We start from the raw sequence: 6,128 nt of genomic DNA, 5'->3' as shown, positions 1-6,128 counted from the left end.
GCGTGCAAAATGGCCAAACATGTCCTCTCATGTACATTCTTACCAAACAAAAACAAATGTACACTTTAAATGACTACAAATCTTATTTAACTTATTAAACAATCTCAAAATATGGTATAGCCAGAGTGCTCTTCCACATCAGCAAACAAAAAAGTCCAAATTTCTTCTCATTGACTTTGATAAACATACATTCATGAACAACTTACAAGGGGTAGTGCGGTCATAGTTCTTGCATCCATTCCATGACATGGTGTCATAATAACTAATATCTAATTCTCCTAAATTATTTTCTCATGTTAAACTGATCATTTAATATGGGGAAGTACCAAGGGAGAAAAAGCTAGAATATTGGTTAGGCTGACAGACCGGTCACAATAGGGATCCAAAGGAGGGAAAATAGGTATCCACAGGGGGGGCCATCTACAAAAGAGCAATGTGAAACAATGGGCTTCAAAGATGCTAAGGTTCAGCCCATTAAGACTTCCAAAATGCTAAGGTTCCAAAATTCAAACGTTATGTTCAATGGTCAAACTTAGGGTAAATTGGATTCTTGTGGGAAGACTCAAAAGTCTTCCCACATCCCTATCCTTGAGGGGGTGAGCCCTTTTAGTAGGGGATGAGAGAGAAACACACAAACATACGCACTCTTGCAAGCCCCTTTACACAAAGGGCATAGTGGACACATGTCAGCTCCCTAGCCCAGCTGCCCCCAAGGTGCATTCAAATCCTATTGGATGGCCATAGAGGTGGACCAATGAGAGTTAGACTAGAGTAAATCTAGTTGAATTCATTTAGAAACACTTGATAAATAAAACAATAGAAATTAAGCCCTCTAGAAGACTATTGGACAGTCTCCCAAGGGGTCCAATGATCATTCAACAGCCCAACGGATTGCCTGATTCCTATTGGCCAGAAGACTAAGGGGTCCAATGAGAGTTTGATTGCATTATTTAAATACCTAAAGTTCTCACAAAAGGGGAAAGGGGGACACACAAGGCTATCATTTTTGCTTCTTAATAATCATTGGCTAAGCTTTGCAGGGTCCAATGGGATGCGAGGATGAGTAAAAAGCAAGAGGGGTCAACCAAGAGAGAGAGAGGGGCTGATTTTGTCAAGCATTCACACACACACTCACACAATCTCATGTGTGAAGAAAAGAAGACTCTCTCTCCTTCTCAAGATTTAATGGAAAGCTCATCATCTACTCCAAGCTTGTGAGAAGGGAGGCCTACACCAACAACTCTTCGCTTTGTGATGAAAATCCAACGAAGAGCCAAGCTCCAATGCATGCTCATCTCCTCTACCATGCTAATTACTAAGCTATGCTAAGCTATTATGAGTGATTATGTGAAGAGACATAATTCTTTCTCGTAAGAATACTCCTTCTTCCTCTCAATCTACTCTCATACCCCGCTAGCTCTCACCATCTTCGAAGGTGTGTGAGGTCTTGGGTCTGATACCTTGAGGGAATTGATGTTGTGTTTTACAAGTGTGAACTTGGTGCTTGAAGGTTCCATCTTCATTGCACCAGCAAGTGTTTAAGGAACACAAAGTATTGTATTGTAAAATGTCTCCCTTGATGGGGGAAACCTATAATACATAGCCTTTTGGAGGGGGAACCGGCTCCATGAAAATCCAGCCCTCAACTGTTGTCAATATCTTAATTTCTCTCTCTTTTGAAGCATTGTTCATGCCTATCTAACGAGGTGTTATGCTTTTGTTGTTCTCTCCATCCAAGCACTCTTTCTAATAAAATGCTCACTATGTCTATGTTATTTTCCACTACACACAAGTTACTAGACCATTAAATGTTACATTGGTATCAGAGCACAAGTTTTCTCTTTTCTTGCTCAAGAAGGGAGGTCCTCAAGCTAACTATAAATGGTTGGTATTATTAATTGTTGTAATACTAATCCATGGAGAGTGAAACTTGCTAAAGACAAGAAGAGGAGGGGGGGGGGGGGGGGGGGGGAGAAGGAGGAAGAGCAAATAACTCATATGTTAGAAGCTTGAAAAGAGCCGGTGCTGTTTTGGTGTTGAAAGATCCTCTCTTATATTCCTTGCAATTAATGATCTTTGAGCCATACATATAGTAGCTTGAGTTCTTTTTTTTAAGGGGTTAAGAGGAGTAGCAACTAGGGCTTGAAGTGCCAAAGTACACTTAAAAAAATTTTACACATAAAAATTGTTAGAATGGTTGACAATAGTAAAGAGAGTGATTAATGTTGATAGCTTTGATTTTGCTAATGAACAAGCTACTAATGATGCCCCTATGCTTGTCAATTACCTTGTTACTAGGCTTCAACAATCCATGGGCAATCCATCCCTCCAAGGTGAAGTGCAACAATAGCTACATGCTTATGGGATTCTCCAAACTTCCCACCAAGAAGAGAGAGTACCTAGGAATCCTCCTAGTGAGACTTCCAAAAGAGGCCTCTCACCGATAAGGGAAGAAGAAGAGGATCCGTATGAAGAGCTCAAAAATCTACTACTTGACGATGCATCTCCTTCCCAAAGGAGAACTCAAGTTATAATGGTAGAGCCCTCACCGAAGGAACAATAAATAAGTGAGTCTCCTACCACCTCAGTGGAGATGGCTCCCCAGAGACGGCGGGCAAAACACTCCCCAACCACCCCTAAACAGAGAAGACCATCACACACTTCTCCGCACCATAACTCAAAGAGGGATGAAAAAAAACAAGAGAAGAAAAAGGTGAGAAAGAGGTCATCCTCTTCTTCATCCTCTTCCTCTTATGAAGAAAGTGATGGTGCAGACAAGGAGGAACAAGGGAAGAAAAAGGAAATAAAGAGGTCACCCTCTTCTCCATCCTCCTCAAAATCTTCATCTTCTGAAGAAAGCGATGGTGCAACTTTCGAACCATCAAAAAGAAGAGGCCATAGGAAATCCTATGACGCATGGAAGAGGTCGTCCGAGCTCAAAAATCTAAAAGAGGAACAAAAGAACATCTCTTTTCTTACCTACAATGGCACCTTTGGTGCTACGCACAAAGTCCTGGCCTTCATCCAACAAATTCAATGCGACGTTTGGAGATGAGGGCTTCACGGATTCCTCTAAGCTACATCATGTAGCTATGCATTTTCAAAAGTCCGCTAGGCAATGGTGGTCTAGCCTACGGGCAAACGATGAAGCTCCACAAACATGGAAAGCTTGAAGAGCTTCCATCATTAAGTAGTTTCTGGCTACCCATGCTAAAGACAAAGTACTCACTGAATGCCGAAGCTTGAAGCTCTCTCCCTACAAATCTATCCACAAATATGTAGACAAGTTTTGGGACCTACATCTCAAAGCCAATGTCTTCAAAAAGATGGATTTTGGAGAGAAAAAACAACAACTTTGTGCATGTTTAACGGAGGATATGGTGGAGTATGTTAACTCCCAACGGCCATGCACCATATCTGCGGTCATACACCATACCACGGTGGCTTCACGAATCAATTTTCAAGAAGGGCCAAAGAGAAATCTTAAGCCCATGGAAAACAAGGACCATAACGAGCCCAAGTTGAAGGACAATTTCCAAAAGTCTTCCAAAGGCAATGCCAACAATGACAACAAAGCTAAGGAGAAGGGAGTTTACAAGGGCAAAAACAAACTCTCTCTTGAAGAGCTCGAGCGTTATCGTAAGGATAACCGTTGTTTCAAATGCGGGAAGCAAGGGCATGCGTACCGTGATTGCCCCCAAAAGAACACCAGAAATGAGCCTCCTAGAGCTTCCTTAGTCGAAGTTCAAGAAGAGGACGCTCATCCCAAAGGATCTCCACTATGCTATGATTGGAGAAAGGTAAGAGAACATGATGCATTTATTCTCTTTGACCACGGCTCTACTCACAACTTCATATCCATGGAGTTGGCCACCAAGCTAGGCATCCAAGCCTATGAATTGGGAGATCAAGTGAACGTGGAAGGAGTTTTCAAGGGATAGGAAGCCTCGGTTACTCCCTTGATTGGGACTCTAAGTCCATGTCCAAAGCTATGTAGATAAAGAGGAATTTTTCATATCTCCTCTATTTTAGGGGCACCATGGTTTGATTGCATGGATGCCGATATCAAATTCCCTGAAAGGTGTATTCACTTTACGTATAGGGAAAAGACTATGTATATAGATGCTAACGAGTCGGGTCACACTATACCCCTGTTACATAAACAAGATTTTGATAAGTCAATAAAGAGCTCTATTTCCGCGTACAAGATATTTGTAAAAGACTCTAAAAAAGAACCTAATGTTTTGTCAACTAAAAATGAAGGGAATCAAAAGGAACTAGAGTTATTTAGCTTCCTTAATGGATTCCAAGATCTCTTTATTGACGAAATCCCAAGTGAGCTACCTCCAAAACGAGGGGATGATGACCATGCAATTGAACTTCTTCCAAGAAGTTCACCGCCTAATAAACCTCCTTATAGAGTTTCTCCAACTCAACAAGAGGAGATTATGCGGCAACTGCATGAGTTGGTTGAGAAAGGTATGGTTAGACCTAGCTCATCTCCATTTTGTTCACCAATTTTATTAGTGAAAAAGAAAGACGTCACATATCGTATGTGTGTCGACTATCGAGCATTAAATAGGATCACTATCAAGAATAGGTTTCCCGTTCCATGGGTAGAAGACCTACTTGATCAGCTACAAGGGTTGACCTTCTTCAGTAGGATTGACTTAAAAAGTGGCTATCACCAGATAAGGATAGTGGATCAAGACATTGTGATGACTGCATTTTGCACTACATTTGGTCTTTACGAGTATGTTATCATGCTATTTGGCTTGACCAATGCACCAAATACCTTCAACTGAATGATGAAAAAGCTATTTACGCCTCACCGCACCTACACTGGAGTGTTCTTTGATGATATAATCATCTACTCCAACTCTTTGGACAAACATAAACGACATCTCTAGGTAATTTTTCAAGTTCTGAGAGAGAATAGGATTTTCATAAATCGAAAGAAAAGTGATTTTTTCTTCCAAGAGATTCATTATTTAGGTCACATTAGCTCTCAAGATGGCATCCAAATGGATCCATCAAAGTTTGAGGTAATAAAAGGATGTCCTATTCCAAGGAATCTACATGAACTAAGAATCTTTATAGGTATGTCTGCATACTATAGACGTTTATAGAAAATTTATCACAAATAGCAAGACCATTGCATGACCTAACTAAAAAGAACATTAAGTTTACATGGTCTATAAGAGATAACAATGCTTTTAAAAATCTTAAAGAGAATCTTATCTCTCAGCATGTGCTTACACTGTTGGACGTCTCAAAACCATTTGAGGTCCAATGTGACGCTTGTGGTGATTTCTTTGGAGCGGTTTTGCTCCAAGAAGGGCACTCCATAGCCTACAAGAGTCGAAGGCTCGACCCTGTTGAGGAAGCTCTAGGCATATATGAAAAGTAACTCCTCGCATCTTAGACTCATGGAAGCACTATCTATTCGGGACTCCTTTCATTCTACAAACGGATCACCAAAGCCTCAAGTATTTCTTGACACAGACCAAGCTCTCCGACAAAAAAATGAGGTGGGAAAATTTCCTCTCACAATTTCACTTTCATATTGCTCACATTGCTGACAAGAAAAATATTGTAGCTGATGCATTCTCAAGACGACCAAGAGTGAATGTGGTATCAATAGCTACTCACAATGATCTATCTACTATGATAGATGAGTATGGTAATGATCCCAATTTCAAAGATGTGGTTTCAGCCCTTGCACTAGGGAAGAAAGGGGAACCATTTACCCTAAAAGATGTTTATCTTCTCTATGGCAATAGGCTATGTGTTACCAGCTCACTACGTGAGAAAATAATGTATGAATCTCATGCTCCTCCTTATGCGGGACAATCCTACTTCTATTGGACTACCATGAAGGTGAACATACAAGAGTATGTCTCAAAATGTGTGGTTTGCCAAAAGACGAAGTTTGGTAGGGGGAAGAAACTTGGTTTTCTTCAAACTTTTCCAGTTCCTAATTCACCATGGGAGAGCATATCCATGGAATTCATCTTTGGATTGCCCAAGTCTATCCATGGGAATACGGGAATATGGACGATAGTAGACAGGTTTAGCAAACAAGCCTCATTTCATACCTGTCAAAAAGACTATCAAAGCCCATCAAA

This window comes from Adiantum capillus-veneris, chromosome 21, assembly GCF_014529385.1.
Source record: "Adiantum capillus-veneris isolate H3 chromosome 21, ASM1452938v2, whole genome shotgun sequence".
Taxonomy (NCBI): domain Eukaryota; kingdom Viridiplantae; phylum Streptophyta; class Polypodiopsida; order Polypodiales; family Pteridaceae; genus Adiantum; species Adiantum capillus-veneris.
Note: the sequence above shows the minus strand (reverse complement) of the source record.